The sequence below is a fragment of the Equus quagga genome, chromosome 14, assembly GCF_021613505.1.
Source record: "Equus quagga isolate Etosha38 chromosome 14, UCLA_HA_Equagga_1.0, whole genome shotgun sequence".
NCBI lineage: Eukaryota > Metazoa > Chordata > Mammalia > Perissodactyla > Equidae > Equus > Equus quagga.
This window is the reverse complement of record NC_060280.1, coordinates 87,573,668-87,589,262: the sequence shown is the minus strand read 5'-3', so window position 1 is coordinate 87,589,262 and position 15,595 is coordinate 87,573,668. Positions and strand designations below refer to the sequence as shown.

General features: G+C 40.1%; 1 pseudogene; it reads right to left on the bottom strand.

The window, feature by feature from the left end:
• Positions 1 to 4,969: 4,969 nt before the first annotated feature.
• Positions 4,970 to 15,595, bottom strand: part of LOC124252035 (zinc finger protein 709-like) — a 112,722-nt pseudogene continuing 102,096 nt past the window's right edge.

The following is a 15,595-nucleotide window of genomic DNA, read 5'->3' as shown; positions in this document are numbered from 1 at the left end:
ACCAGATAAGGTTTTGGCAATTAGTTTTTTTTTTCAGGGATGGCCTAAGTTAGAGAGTGCCGAATGCTTTGTGTATATATCAAAATATTTCCCCCCATTTCCTGCATGAAGCATGAGAGAAGTTTTTGCAGTCTTCATGAGAACCTGCTTGGGCTCCTGGATGAAAAATACATAAATTTTGGAGGGTTCTCTAAGAATTGACTCCCTAACTTTTAACTCTCAAGCAAGTCCAATCTGGGTCTCCAGCAAATTCATTGTTAACAGTTTATGCGTTCCAGGAGGGTGCTGGCTCCAGTTGTTTCTCCTCTGGGTAAGTGGTAATTCTCTACATTTGCAGCTCTCTCATTTGGGGAGCACTGGTTTGCCATGGAATCTCAACTCTCCCTTGTTTCTAAGAAGAGGTGTTGCTTTTCAGGCTGTTCTGTTGTTTTCTTGTTGTGAAGACGAGATGATCAGTCAGAGCTCTTTACATATCGGAACAGAAACCATCCTTCACTTCCATTGCTGTATTTTCCCTGGTGACACTAGTCCATTCTCACTAGCTACTTCTACTGCTGGGGCCATGTGGGGGGTTTCAGTTTTTCTTTTGTGACCAATACATCTAGACAGATTACCATGCTGGAATTTCTGTATTTGTATTTTCATCATCTCATAAAAATTCGTTAACCTGAATACCTGTTTGTCACTGAAAAGTCATTTTCCATTGGTTACCTTCTGTTTATTATTGCCATTTTGGGGGCAGAATTAACTATCGAAAATGGGACTGAATGTTAAACCTATGTCACAACATGTATCAGTTTAATAGAAATATGTCTATGACTCTAAGGTACTTTCTAAGGAAAGTAGGACAAGGGCAAGCTGGTTGGGGTCACTTGTGCAAAGGAGAATGGCTTGAACCTTTAAGGTGTATAGGGGTAGAGGCTGCAGGTTTTCAAGGTTTGACCCTCCTAACTGTTGGCACCAAAGGGGCAAGTGTCACCCTTCCTGACTTCTTTACCCATTGTCACATCGTGGGCCAGAGAGGGTGAGCAGGTATCTAATGCCAAGGAGGAGAGAGATGTTAACAGTGAGGTCAGTCTTTATTCAAGTTCACTCCTGAGGCTCATTGACTGAATAACGACATGTCTCATTAAAAGCATTTGAATTTGAATGTTAATTGAAAAGTCATGTGAAAAGGACAAGCCATTATAAGTAGGATCACAAAGCCTCCAAAAATCTTTCACTCCAGTCATCCCAGGGTGTTGGAGATCCAGGAAAGTGTGTCAGTGTGGTTCCAGAACTATGTTCAAATATTCTAGTAATCTTACTGTTTACTCTAATTTGTTGGCTCATTTGTTGTGTTCTTGGAGGCCCCCTGCCCGTGCAGCCTGCCTACATGCAGCAAGCAGCCCTTTTAGTTGACAGAGCTCTCCGTGGATGGGTAATAAATACTTTAAAGCCAACTGCTCAGCAGCTACCATGACTGCCAGGGGGTTTTCCTTCAGGGAAAACATCTCAAACACTACCTGTCTGCTGCAGGTATTTTGAGTGTTTTGGACCTTTCTTGATTGGCAGGAATGATGTTTGTTGAGTGACATCATGTGTGCCCAGGTCAGCAGCAGTCATTCCAATGAAAATGAACACAAGCACGCAAATGGTTGGAAAATAGCACATTTGTGTGGATGGTCTTGGTAGTTTGGTTTTCGTTTTTTTTAAAAGATTTTATTTTTTTCCTTTTTCTCCCCAAAGCCCCCCGGTACACAGTTGTATATTCTTAGTTGTGGGTCCTTCTAGTTGTGGCATGTGGGACGCTGCCTCAGCGTGGCTCGATGAGCAGTGCCATGTCCGCGCCCAGGATTTGAACCAACGAAACCCTGGGCCGCCTGCAGTGGAGCACGCAAACTTAACCACTCGGCCATGGGGCCAGCCCCAGTTTGGGTTTTTTTTTGAGGAACATAGTCCTGAGCTAACATCTGTACAAATCCTCTGCTTTTTGCTGAGGAAGACTGGCCCTGAGCTAACATCCATGCCCATCTTCCTCTACTTTATATGTGGGACGCCTGCACAGCATGGCTTGACGAGTGGTGTGTAGGACCGCACGCAGGATCCGGGCCAGCGAACACTGAAGCGGAACGTGCGAACTTAACCACTGCGCCACCAAGCCAGCCCCAGGACTTGGTGTTTTGAAGGCAGGTGTCCAAAATGAAATATTGAGACACAGGGCACAGACTACAGGCAATGTTAGGAGGAAGACCAGGAGTGGCATATGAGAGTGGTGGCCAGGGGGCATGATTACAAGAAACCAAAGACCTGCAGGAATGATCATTTTGACAGAAAGGTCACATATAGAAAGGCTCCACTTACCTGTTGCCAGTGAGCCTGGTGATCAGAACAAAATAATAAGCCCCAAAGACTGGGGATTGTATGTAACTAATGACTCAAAACAGCGGGAACATCCATTTAGAAGAAAGCAAGTTTGTCTAAACAAGCCATCAATCCCCACAGGGTTGCAGCCTGGGTCAGGACAGAGGTACAAGATACACTGAACACCTTTTTCAAGAGCCTAGTGTTTTATACTTTGAGACATTAGTGAAAAAGTCAATAATTTCTAGTGTCTTGGTGAGTCCTTGATTCTGGCTGCAGGAGGATCATGTTTCACAGGATGAGCAATTTGTCTATAAAAGGTTCTACCGTGGTCTGAGCATAGCAAGTAGCTCAGCAGAGGGTGAGCAGCCCGACAAAGTCCACCTGCCACCAGCTGTAGGGACCCCTCCTCCACCTGCACTTAATGTGCATGGATTCTATTACCTGTCACACGTTTTTCACATCAGGTGTGTTGGTCCAGAACTGAGTTGTCCATGGAAGCAGAGGGGAGTCCTTTGAATCATGCCTAGGTCTTGAGGTTAGAGACCTCAACGATTTTGTATTATAGGGACCCGTGTGTCAAGATTAATGCCATCAGGTCTGAGGGGTCAGTATGTGTCTCAGAAATTTGAGTGAATTTATTGCCAAGCAAGGAAATGAGCCCCTGCAGACTGAGGTTTAATATGTGCAAAGTAAGGAGTAACCTGATTTGTACTTGGGTGTGTGAGGTAGGTATCCCAGGGTTCTTTTAGGCAGAGGGGCAACCTTGGCTAAGGAGGTGTTGCTATTGGTGGATGCGACAGCTAGACCACTGGCAGTGGCAAAAGGATCTGTAACAATGTGCAGATGAGTTGGATTCTTGCCCAGGGAATTCTCTGTTGCCGGCATGACTACCTGGGGTTTGACTCATCAGTCTGACACAATCTGTGATCAGGGCTGGCCTGTTTGATCTGGGGAAGAACACAGCAACTCTGCAGTGGACCCATCAGGTGTGGTAGTGCACACTGTGCATAAAGTATAAGAACTCCCTAGTCCTTTATGTGTCCCCAAATCACACCTGAAATGGCCAATGTGTCTAAAAAGGAGACGACCTCCTCCAGATATACTACCTCAATCAGAGAAGAGGGGAACACACCTCTTCCTGTAGGTGATATGCCAGAAGCGCCATTTTTGGCTCTATCCTATAAGTTCCGATGTCTCCTCAAATAGTTGTCCTCTATTTGGCAAGTCTGAGGGGTCCTGCAATCAGGGCCAAAGGCAAAATGGGTGCTGGCTGTGAAAGATCATCAACCCAGGTCCTCAGAGGGCCTCCATTTACAAAAATACTCTGTGAGTTGCCATCAGTTGCTTCTCTAACTGTGTGCAGCACTGGATGACAATAGTTTCTGGTACAAGAAGGCCTTGGGCAACTTATGTCCACTGCGAGAGGTTTAGAGACTCTGGGATGCACAGTGGGAGGCTGCTGCAAGCCTCTATGGTGAAGGGAGAGGCTAATGGAAGACAGCTATTTCAAAAATTTCTAGAGCCCTTTGTGGCCCAATTCAAAGTCAGCCAAAGTGTAAGTGTTGTATGACAAAGTAAGAAAGCAGGACTAATAATTATGCGATGTTTGTGGTCACTGTGGCTGACAGAATGTGCCCATGATATGGGTTCTACGAGCGCTTCTGTCACCCTCTCAGCTCACAGCCCCCTCCTGTTGCCTCAGAGAAATTTTTCAGAGTGGGATATCTGTGGATTTCTAAAGATGTTTCCAACTCAGCAGGCACAGAGCAGGCCTGAGTTGGGAAATGAAGAGCTGGAAATGGTCTGTGGATGGCAGTGAAAAGAACTGATGCTGACGCACATGGATGAGGATGTCCCCGGGCAGATCCCTCCCGGGATTCACTTTTATGTTTCAGAACCACAGTTATTTCCAAAGATCTGCCCACACACTTGATTTAAACTCAAGGACAGAGTCTGGGAGCCCTCTCACTTCACTCCTGTTATGATTCTGAGCTGAGGGCACGTGCAACCCTAGGGGGTGTTTTCTCAATTAAGACAGGGCTGCAAGAAAGGCCTGTTGAGGACTGAGTCCTTCTTGCCCAGGCCTTCAATTCTTCTGTAGAAGGAGCCCACAGGCTAGAAAGAAGAGTCAATGCATTAAAGAGGTTCAGGAGAAGTTTAACATTCTCTTAGCATAGGAAACAATTCAGTTATTCATTTTCCATTAATTATATAAATATATTTTAGGTATACTTGTGAATTTCCAAATGTTTACTAATACAGCCATCAAAAGATGCAAAACATGCCATCACCAAGAAGAACACTCTTGTGGTGCCCATTTGAATGAAACCTCTCCAATATGTAAGTTAACACTAAAAAAATTGGGAAAGATTAATGCTTACTTTGCTCTTTATTAAACCTTGTGGGCTGGCTGGCTGGCACAGTGGTTAAGTTTGCATGTTTCACTTCAGTGGCCTGGGGTTCACTGGTTCAGGTCCTGAGTGCGGACCCATGCACCACTTGTGAAGCCATGCTGTGGTAGGCATCCCACATATAAAGTAGAGGAACATGGGCACGGATGTTGCTCAGGGCCAGTCTTCCTCAGCAAAAAGACAAGGATTGGCGGCAGATGTTAGCGCAGCGCTGATCTTCCTCAGAACAAAAACAAAAACAAAACCTTGTAGCTGTTACTCTTGTTTCCCACTTTTCCAGGACTTGTGCGTCTAAGCACATGGAAATGAAACCTGTGAACAGCAAAATGGGTGGAGGGGCTTTGGGGATCACTGAAGCCAAAAACTTCCAGCTACTCCTGGGATAAAAAGACACTATTTTCTCTCTCCTCTTATACTCAGGATGTTACTCAGAATGACACCCTCTCTCTGCAGCTCACTCAATTATTTCTGGGATGGTTGCCTCTAACCAGCCAGAGCTCTTTGTGCTGTTTCCACAGGGAGATCACAGCAGACTCACAGAGATGTCACTCTACCCATAGAACTCACTCAGGATGAGCTAGAACAGGGCAGGTGAAGGCAACTGTCTCTCTAAGTGGGAGGAACTCCATGGTTTACTGGGGTGCATGTTGCACACTCAGTCTATACAGGAGCAAAATGAAAATGACAAAGACTAATATTTCAAGTATCTAAAGGTAAAATAAAAATCCTCTCAAATGACATTAAAAACAAAGACACCACAAATATGTGGCCTAAATCAATAGGAAGTTTCAGGTCCCAGATAATAATGACATCCTCACTCACTCCTACCCTCACAGAACAGATATATACACAGCTCAGCCACCCAATAGCTCACATTAGTTTTTACATTTCTTCAAAGCCCTTAATTCCATCTTATCAGACAAAGCTTTACCATGTATTAATACTCTCTCTCTTTTCTCACAAACATATAAGCATCAGGACTGGAAGAACTCATTTGTTTCAAGCCACTATATCCAAATCCCACTGGGCCTTACTTCAGCTGCACTGGGTACACTGCCTGTATAGAGCAGGCAGGTGAGGGATGCTGAAACGTTAGCATCAACAGCACAGCCTCTGAGAAAGGAAAGCTGGATTGGCACAGTGGTCCTGTCTCTCTCCCTGGCTGGGTTTCATTGTCTCACAATTTACCTAAACTCAAAGGCCTCAGTTGAGTCATAAAAGAGATATTAATATTATGCAGTATGCCAAGAACCAAATTTACATATTGCAAACGAGGTACTTCATGGTCAACACTAATTCACCACAGGAAATACATCAGTGTCTTGACTATAAGTAGGAAAGACAACAACTGTTCCAGAGGACCAGGAGCTGGCTGCATGCACTGCAAGGTCAAGTCTTACCCTGCTCAAGGGAAAAATGTCAGACACCTCCTTCCTCAAAAGTATAGTTACCAAGATAAAACTAACAATATTTTGTAAACATACCAGTAAAAATGGTAAAAGATAAAATTCTAAATTATAAAGATGACTAATATTCCCTTTTTACTGAAATGACTCACTGGAACTTCTTACAACTTAACTTCAGCTCCACTGCATTGTTTCTGCCTTCTAGAAAACAATGATTAGGTTTACCAAAGATAAAATACTCATCAAAGATAGAATTAATTTTACCTGCTCACAACATTCAATCCAGAAAATGACCTGCTTCCTTGAATAGCAATCAAATCCACACACTCACGCCGAAATCTTGTAAGAAGTCCTTCTGAGCACTCTGTTCCCAGTATTCCTCCAGTCCTTTAGGTCTGTGTCATTCTTACCAGAATTCCTTACACCCCTCTCTTTGACTACAGGTGCAATCCTGCAGGTCAGTTAAACACGGCACTGAAAAACCATGACTGTCAAGTTTTCAGTTAAGAATGGATGAGAAATTAGTTTCATGACAGAAATTGTAACTATAACAGAATAAAAAGTAGAGTTTGCCTGAGGAAAAAGTATCTGAATTTGCAAGCACATGATAAAATAGACTCATAATGTATAATGGTTAAATGAAGAAAACTGCAAGGGATATCTGAAAATCCCTAATTAACATGGATTTTAACATATTCAGAGGAAATGAAAACCAGAATAACACTTAGTAGCATTCAATGGATTAGAACAGTTGATAAAATACATCAATGAAACAACTACAGATGTGCTCATTTCCAAAGCAAATATACCTAGCTTAATGACATGGAATCAAACTATTGAAAACATATTGACAAATATGTTCAGGTACGTTCTTGACACTTACGTGGGTTTTCCACTTGTGTGCATTCTCCAATATACTCAAAAGTTTGCATCACAAACAAAGGCTTTCCCACTTCTGACATTCATAGGGTTTCTCTCCAGTGTGAGTTCTTTCATGTGTTTGAAGACAACTGGGAAACTAAATGGTTTACTACAATTTTTACATTAACAGTTAATCTCCAATAAGATTTTTTTATGTATCTGGAAAACTAGATGAGACCTGAAGGCTTTCCCACATTCTTCACATTTATGTGGTTTTTCCTCTAGTGTACATGCTTCCATATCCCTGAAAGTTTTCATGAGAAAAAAAAGGCTTTCCCATTTTCCTAACATTCATAGGGTTTCTCTCTGGTGTGAATTCTCTCACGTCTCTGAAATGATGTGAGAAAAGTGAAAGCTTTACTCCCTTTTTTATCTCCATAAGATTTCTCTCCAGTATGAGTTCTTTCGTGTACATGAACATTACTGGAAAACCTGAAGGCTTTGCCACATATTTTACATTCATAGGGTTTCTCTCCAGTATGAGTCCTCTCATGTTGTCGAAGAGAACTAGCACATCTGAAGGCTTTACTGCATTCTTTACACTCATATGGTTTCTCCCCAGTGTGACTCCTTTCATGTGTTCGAAATGCAGTGGGAGAAATGAAGGCTTTCTGACATTCCTTACATTTATAAGGTCCATTCCCAGCGTGAAAGATCACATGTGATCGAAGGCTTGATGGAGCTGTAAAGGCTTTCCCACATTCCTTACATTCATAGGGTTTCTCTCTAGTGTGAGTTCTTTCATGTATTTGAAGAGAAGTGGAGTAAGTGAATGCTTTACTGCATTTTTTACATTCATAGGGTTTCTCTCCAGTATGAAATCTTTCATGTCTTTGAAGAGAAGTGGAATGTGTGAATGCTTTACTGCATTTTTTACATTCATAGGGTTTCTCTCCAGTGTGAGTTCTTTCATGTACTTGAACATTACTGGAAAACCTGAAGGCCTTAGCACATATTTTACATTTGTAGGGTTTCTCTTCAGTATGAGTCCTTTCATGTATTTTAAGAAAACTGGGGAAAGGGAAGGCTTTCCCACATTCCTTACATTTATATGGCTTCTCTCCATCTTTTTGATAGTTACATGGTTTGTGTTCTATATGACATCCAACCTGTCTATTAACAGATGAATGATGCATTAAGACTTTTCCACATGCACTGTATTCACATGGTTTAGCTCCTGCAGTTTTCTTGTTCAGATTGAGATTTGAAGTAAGGCTGAAGTTTTCTCCACATTGACTGCCCTCTTCACTTTCACAGAGTCTCTCTACCATATGACTTCTGTAAAAAAGAGATTTTTAATGATTTCATATTTGTTATATCTTTTATGATTTACAGAACAAGTTTAGGTGTGCTGTCTCATCTGAACTGTCTGAAACTGAATATACTGACTGCTTTGCAATAGGAATTCATCCTTGCTATTATCCAAACAGTAACAATCATATATAGGGTTTGCTAATACTATTTCCAAGTGACTACTTTGCAAAAACGGAATCTCTGCATCAAATTTCAGAGAGTATATTTGGTTAAAATTTTGTAAAAAGAGCTAAATTTGAAGCAAGGGTTATTTGACTTCTTTGCTTCTTTCTAAAATTTCATTACATACCAGGATTCTCACATGAGACACTGCTTTCTATTGTGAGTGTCACTCACCTTGGTTTTTGCCCCTGGTTTTTGTACTGATCTTCAACACTATGATCTTCCTGTGTTTTTCCTGAAATGCAGACACATAAAGTTGACTTTAAAGTATTAGAAATTATAGAAACATTTTTAGATTCTAGGCTCATGATGAGCTTTGATCATTTCCAGTTTATTTACCAACACCTCCCCCCATCCACCTTGTACATCTGAGAACAATGTTGATGGGCAAGATACACTTGTTCTCTCATTGATGCAGTGAAGGAATGTCCTCGTTCTTACCTACTGAGGCCAGGATCCTGAAGGTTTCCCACATCACATCTCTGTAGAGTTTCTTCTGAGAAGGATCCAGTAAAGCCCACTCCTCTGGGGTGAAGTTCACAGCCACGTCCTCAATGACCACTGAGTCCTAAAACATCCCAAATATGTGCACAGCAGGATGAATAAGACTCAAAGCACTGGACACCCATACTCCCATTTGTAAGAAGGTTATGTACGATACTGTCATGTCCAAAAGTGTATTCTGTGATGTGATCATCAAAAATGCATTCTTTTTCTTTACACAGCTCCTCACCAATTTAACAGCATCATGTACACAAGAAATTATTTACACATTATTACTGTGATCACATTACATTGTATTTCTCTGTAATGGCAGGGTCCAGAGCATGTTGGGAAATGACAGATATGACATAAAAAGAAACAAATATTATCATTTTAAGAATGATGATTCCTTACAAGAGAAAATTCTTTCATCTTCATCTTTATTACTCACCATTTACAGCACGCCATGAGGCAAAGATACAAATCTGCATAAGGTTTCAATGAAGAAAAACATAAGAGAAGAACTGAAAGTTTGTCTATTTCTATCACCAAACAAGGAGTCTAGGAGGCATGTAGAAATCAAGTTTTTAATAAAGCCCAACTGGGCAGATGGTCCTGAAGTACTCCAGGCCATCATTACAAGCAACCAGCTGTAGATGGCTGAATGTAAATATTCTTGTGAGGACATTGCTTTTTAACTTGTGTAATATTTCTTATAGGCTCAGGTCCTCACTTCCGTCCCTGTAAAATTAGATGAGGACAGAAAGTTATTTGGAAGTCACAGCTCAGACACAATTAAGAAGGCAGGACAACTTGGACAATAATATCCGTACACTCACATGCCTCAAGGCTGCTTCCCACCAATGTCAGAACACAGTGAAATGACAGTGTGCCGTAAGAGCTCTCTCTAGTCAAATTCTAACAGTGTGCCCTGGGCCTTGCTGGCCTGGAGCCAGGTTAAGAGCTACAGATTGCAAGGCAGTTCATTTAAGTCCACAAAGGCTTGATGGTCAATTTGGCAAAGATTATTGAATCTGTAAAGGATTTGAAAGAGCTTTCCTTCAACAGAACATAAAATCCCCATTCTCCAACTTCAAGAGGAAGTGTTTCCTCATGAGCCACTCGAGATGATGCCCTGCCAACTTCTGAGACGACACTTACGGAATTTAGAAGCTCTCATTCTTGACCTCACAAGAAAATGAACAAACTTGAAAACACTCTTCTTAGATCCATGAGAGCCTGGAGGTCAGAGGGCAAATGGGTGTCGCCAAAAATAAGAGATAAGAAACACAGCATTTTTGTTTTTGTTTTAAATATTTTCTTGAGGTCAAAATGGTTTAGAATGTTGTGTAACTTCAGGTGTAATTATTATAGATCAGTTTCTGTATAGACTACATCATGCTCTTGACCAAAAGTCTAGCTTATATCCATCACCATATATATGTTCCCCTTTACCCCACCATCCTACCCGCTTCTCCTCTGGTAACCACTAATCCGTGCTCTTCATCCATGTGTTTATCTTGCATATATTGGTGACATAATATGGTGTTTGGTTTTCTCTGTCTGGTTTATGTCACTTAACATAAAACGCTGAAGGTCCATCCAACTTTTTGCAAATGGGATGATTCTTTTTTTATGGATAAGTAGTCCATTGTGTATATACACATCTCCATCCAGTCATCAGTCAATGGGCACTTGGGTTGCTTCCATGTCTTGGTTATTGTGAACAGTGCTGCAATGAACATAGGGATGCATAAGTCTCTTTGAGCTGTTGATTTCACGTTCATTGGATAAATACCCAGTAGTGGGATAGCTGGGTCGTATGGTAGTTATATTTTTAGTTTTTTGAGAGATCTCCATACTGTTTTCCATAGTGGCTGCAACAGTTTGCATTCTCACCACCAGTGTATGAGTGTTCCCTTTTCTCCACACCCTCTCCAACAGTTGCTATTTTTTGTCTTGGTGATTTTAGCCATTCTAACAGGTGTAAGGTGGTACCTTAGTGTAGTTTTGACTTGCATTTCCCTGATGATTAGTGATATTGAACATCTTTTCACGTTTATTGGCCACCTGTATATTTTCTTTGTAAAAATGTCTGTTTATGTTTTTTGCCCATTTTCTGATAGGGTTTTCGTTGTTGTTGTTCAGTTGTGTGAGTTCTTTATATATTATGGAGATAAACTCTTTGTTGGATATACGATTTGCAAATATTTTGTCCAAGGTGGTGGGTTGTCTTTATGTGCTGATCCTTTATGTGCAGAAGCTTTAGTCTGATGAAGTTCCACTTGTTTATTTTCCTTTTGTTTACCTTGTCTAAGTAGACATGGTTGATTCAAAAAGGTACTGCTAAGACCAATGTCAAAGGGTGTAGTGCCTACATTTCTTCTATGAGTTTTATGATTTAATATCTTACCTTCAAGTCTTTGACCCAATTTGAGTTAATTTTTGTGTATGGTGAAAGATAATGGTCCGATTTAATTCTTTTGCATGTGGCTGTCCAGTTTTCTCAACATCATTTATTGAAGAGACTTTCCTTTCTCCATTGTATGTTCTCAGCTCCTTTGTCTAAGAGTAGCTGCCCACAGATGTTGTTTGATTTCTGGGCTTTCACTTCTCTTCCATTGATTTGAGAGTCTGTTTTTGTGCCAGTACCATGCTGTTTCACTACAGTTTTATAGTATATTTTGAAGTCAGGGATTGAGATGTCTCCAGCTTTGTTCTTTTTTCTAACGATTGCTTTGGCTACTCAGAGTCTTGTTGGGTTCCATATGAAGTTTAGGATTCTTTGTTCTATTTCTATGAAGAATGTCATTGGGATTCTGATTGGTATTGCATTGAATCTGTAGATTGATTTAGGTAATATAGACATTTTAACTATATTTCTTCTCCCAATCCGTGAGCAAGGAATATCTTTCCAATTCTTTATGTTGTTTTCAATTTCTTTCAATAATGTCTTATAGTTTTCAGTGTATAGGGCTTTCACTTCTTTGGTTAAATTTTTTTCTGTGCTATTTTATTCTTTTTGTTGTGATTATAAATGAGATTGTATTGTAGACTTCTCTTTCTGCTAGATAGTTAGTAGAGTATAGAAATGCAACTGACTTTTGTTAAGTTGACTCTGTACCCTGCAACTTTGCTGTAGTTTATCATTTCTTGATAATCCTTTTAATGTATTGCTATATTTGGCTGCCAAATATTTTATCAAGAATTTTTGCATCTAGGTTCATCAGCAATATTGGCCTAGGATTTTCCTTTTGTGTTGACCTTGTCTGGTTTTGGTATCAGGCTGATGTTGGCCTCATAGAATGAGTTAGGAAGCATTCCATCTTGTTCAATTTTTTGGAATGGTTTGAGAAAGACAGGTATTAAATCTTCTTTAAATATTTGTTCGAATTCTCCAGAGAAGCCATCTGCTCCAGGGCTTTCGTTTCTTGGGAGGTTTTTGACTAGTGTTTCAAGCTCTTGTGATTGGTCTTCAGATTCTCTACTTTTTCTTGATTCAGTTTTGGGAGGTTTTATGAGTCTAAGAATTTATCCATTTCTTCTAGTTTATCCAATTTGTTGGTATATAGTCTTTCATAACATCCTTTTATAATCCTTTATATGTCTGTGCTATCCACTTTAATTTCTCTTCTTTCATTTTTAATTTTATTTATTTGAGCCTTCTCTCTTTTTTTCTTAGTGAATCTGGCTAAGGGCTTGTCAATTTTGTTTATCTTCTCAAAGAACCAGCTCTTAGTTTCATCGATCCTTTTCACTGTTTTCTTAGTCTCTATTTCATTTTTTTCCGCTCTAATTTTTATCATTTCCCTCCTTTGACTTTAGTCTTTGCTCTTCTTCTTTTAGTTCTCTTAGGTGTAGTTCAAGATTACTTGAGATTTTTCTTGTTTGTTGTTATGGGCCTAAATTGCTAAAAATTTCTCTCTCAGTACCTCTTTTACTGCATCCCATAAAAGTCAGTATGTTATGTTTTCATTTTCATTTCTCTCTAGGTATTTTTTTATTCCTCCTTTGATTTCTTCATTGATCCAATGGTTGAACAGACGCATGAAGTTCAGACTCCAAAAGTAGTGACTTTTCCAATTTTTTCTTTTTAGTTGACTTCTAGTTTCATAGCATTGTGGTTGGGAAAGATTTCTGATTTTAACCTTCTTAAATTTACTGAGGCTTGCCTTGTTTCCCAACTATGTTCCACCTTTGAGAATGTTCCATATGAACTTCAGAAGAATATGTCTTCCACTGCTTTTGGATGGAATGTTCTATAAATATCTAAGTCCTTTTGATCTAGTGTTTCATTTAAGGCCACAATATCCTTATTGACTTTCTGTCTGGATGATCCATTGATGTAAATGGAGTGTTGAGGTCTCTTACTATTATTGTGTTGCTATCAATTTCTCCCTTTAGTTACTTTACTCTGGTGCTCCTGTGTTAGGTATATATATATTCATAAGTGCTATGTTCTCGTGGTGGAATGTTCCTTTTATCATTATATTCTGCTCCTCTTTCATTGTAATTTTTATCTTGAAATCTGCTTTGTCTCATATAAGTACAGCCACACTTGCTTTCTTTTTCTTGCCATTTACTTGGTGTATTGTCTTCTATCCCTTCACTCTGAGCCTATGTTTGTCTTTAGAGATGACATGTCTTTCCTGGAGGCAAAATATTGTTGGATCTTGTTTTTTAATCCATCCAGCCACTCTGCACCTTCTGATTGGTGAATTCAATCCATTTACATTTGGAGTGATTATGGGTATGTGATGGTGTAATACTGCCATTTTACCTTGTTTTCTTGTTGTTCTCTATTTCCATTTTTTCTCTTCCCTTGCCTGCCATATCAGTCTGGTGGTTTTCTGTGAGGGTTTTCTCTTTGTGTATGATTTGTGGCTCTGCTCTTTTCGTTTTGTGGTTACCATGAGGTTTGTATAAAAGACCTCATAGATGAGACATTCACATTTCTGATAGCCTCATCTCCATTATCCTAATTGGTTCCATCCCTCTCCTCTTTCCCTTCTAAGTTATTGTCACAAATTCTTTTTTGTGTTGCAAGTTTGTGATTAAAATGAAGTGTTTATAGTTATTTTTGATGCTTTCCTTCCCTTTATCTTTTATAATTGTTTGCTAACCCATTCTGTTAGAGAGCTGTGATTTTCTGACTTTCACTGTCTATTTAACTTCCTGCTCAAAGTTTTGTAAATCTTTGCCTTTCTGTTACAGGTAGGAGGGCTTCCTTAATCATTTCTTGTAAGGGAGGTCTAGTGGTGATAAACTCCCTTAGCTTTTGCTGAGCTGGGAAAGCGTTTATTTCTCCATCATATCTGAAGGATAGTTTCACTGGATAGGGTATCCTAGGCTGAAAGTTTCTGTCTTTGAGTATTTTGAATACATCATACTAGTACCTGTGAGGTTTGTGCTGAGAAACCCACTGAAAGCCTGATAGAAGTTCCTTTGCTGATTATTTTCTTGACTTACTGTCCTTAATATTTTCTTTGTCATAGTTCTACTGGCTTTGTGTACTTGTAAGTGCAGTTCCTCACCCAGGTTTGGGAAGTTCTCAGCTATTATTTCTTTGAACGAGCTCTCTGCTCCTTTCTCCCACTATTCTCCTGCTGGAATACCTATAATCCTTATGTTGCCTTTCCTAATTCAGTCAGATATTTCTGTTTCTTCATTTTTAAAAAAACCTTAGTTCTCTCTCCTCCTCTGCCTCAAGCATTTCTAGATTTCTATCTTCTACGACACATATTTTCTCCCCCATAAGGTAAGCTCTATTTTTTTTATGCTGTCTACATTATTTTTTTATTAAGATTATGATAGTTTACAACCTTGTGAAATTTCAGTTGTACATTATTGTTAGTCATGTTGTGGGTACATCACTTCACACTTTGTGCCCTCCCCCCACCCCCCCTTCCCCTGGTAACCACCAATCAGTTCTCCTTGTCTATATGTTAACTTCCACCTATGAGTGGAGTCATACAGAGTTTGTCTTTCTCTGTCTGGCTTATTTCACTTAACATAATACCCTCAAGGACTAGATTATTTTTTATCTAGCTTTTTTTAAGAGCTTCAGTCTCTTTGCTGAAGTATTCCTTCTGCTGATTAACTCTATTCCTGAGATCACTCAACTCTTCCTGAGTTTTCTTGTAATTCAATGAGTTTCTTTATGACAACTATTTTGAATTCTCTCTCACTTAGGCTAAACATCTGTGACTTTAGGATTGGTTTCAGGAGATTTACCCTTTTCCTTCTGCTCTGAAGTGTTACTGTAGTTCTTCATGGTGTTTGATGATTGATCCTTTGCTGGCATATTTGTTGTAGTATCAGGTCACAGATTCCACTTGCCACTGCTGGGGTGGAGCAGGAGCTATGTTTTCTGATCCTGCCCTGTCTGCTGGAAGTTGCACGGGTAGGACTCCACTGCGTTTGTTTGTGTGGGCTGGCCACAGCTGTTCAGCAGGTTGTGCTCACATGGGCAGAGCCTCTGCACAAGGTGGTCAGGTCATGAACTGTAGGTGGGGCATCTCTGCTTGGTAGGTGGTTTCTCTTGCATGCGCA